This window comes from Octodon degus, unplaced genomic scaffold, assembly GCF_000260255.1.
Source record: "Octodon degus isolate 3935 unplaced genomic scaffold, OctDeg1.0 scaffold00477, whole genome shotgun sequence".
Taxonomy (NCBI): Eukaryota; Metazoa; Chordata; class Mammalia; order Rodentia; family Octodontidae; genus Octodon; species Octodon degus.
In genome coordinates this window covers 172,720-173,728 of record NW_004525053.1, presented here as the reverse complement: position 1 = coordinate 173,728, position 1,009 = coordinate 172,720, and the positions used below count along the sequence as shown (strand labels likewise).

At 40.4% G+C, this 1,009-nt stretch overlaps 1 pseudogene; it reads left to right on the top strand.

Moving 5' to 3' along the window:
- Positions 1–567: 567 nt before the first annotated feature.
- Positions 568–1,009, top strand: part of LOC105741344 — a 105,093-nt pseudogene continuing 104,651 nt past the window's right edge.

The window sequence follows — 1,009 nt, the reverse complement described above, 5'->3', positions numbered from 1 at the left end:
ATGTGGTGCTGGGGGATTGAACCGCAGTCCCTGATGCTTTGCCAAGCTTGTTCTAAGTAGGTGCTTTAGACCACTGAGCCATCTCTCCAGCCCGGCCCCAACATTTTGAATGTTACTTGTGAGCCAGGCATTGGAAATTACTCATTGCTCTGCAAACCTCAAGTGAATGCCTGTGGAAAAGGGAACCTCTTTTATAGAATATCATTCAACTGTATTAGGATTTTTGCCTCATTCAGTTATCTGTACCCTTGACCCTGGCATTTCATACATGCACACAAAAATAGAAGGTTGATAATGGGGTCCTTTGAGTCAAATACACACACTGATTCTGAAGGAGTCCCTGTGGGAGTCCTTGATGAGTTCAAAGTTAGAAATCACTTCAGGGCTTAAGTCAGTACCCTTTCATTGGTCCACAATTAATAAAAATATATATTGGATTCAATTAAAGGAAATTCATCAACTATAGTAAAGATCCAGACAGTTAGATGCCACCAGTCAGATAGCCTGAGAAAATAGAATTGCATTAGACAGATACTAACAGAAGAATGAAGTGTCTGTGTTTGTGCCATGCCGGGTGGTATATATACCTTCATTCTCAATAATACAGCTACTTATGGAACTATCACAAAGGCTTTATATGGCCTAACAACCCTGGCCAATGAACTGGTGGAGAATGCTGTAAGTGATGATGCATTTATTGGGTGGTTAGGATATTTTGAAAAGGGAAAGGGAGAAAGTCTCAATTCTCGCCTCTCCTATAAGTGTGGCAGGAGTCTCGACTGCAGCCGGATGCTGCATTATTCAATGTATGAATATTAGCACAAAGACTGAAGGAACCAGCAGGTGCTTCTAACATGCCAACAAAGGAGCTTACTACTATTAGAGGCCAAGTCAGACTCAATCTGCTATGACAAAGAGTCAGCAAATCCTGGAATGATTTGAAAATCAAAAAGAAAGCTAGATAAAATGAGAATGAAAATGGGAACAAAGGAGTTAGAAAAAACACATA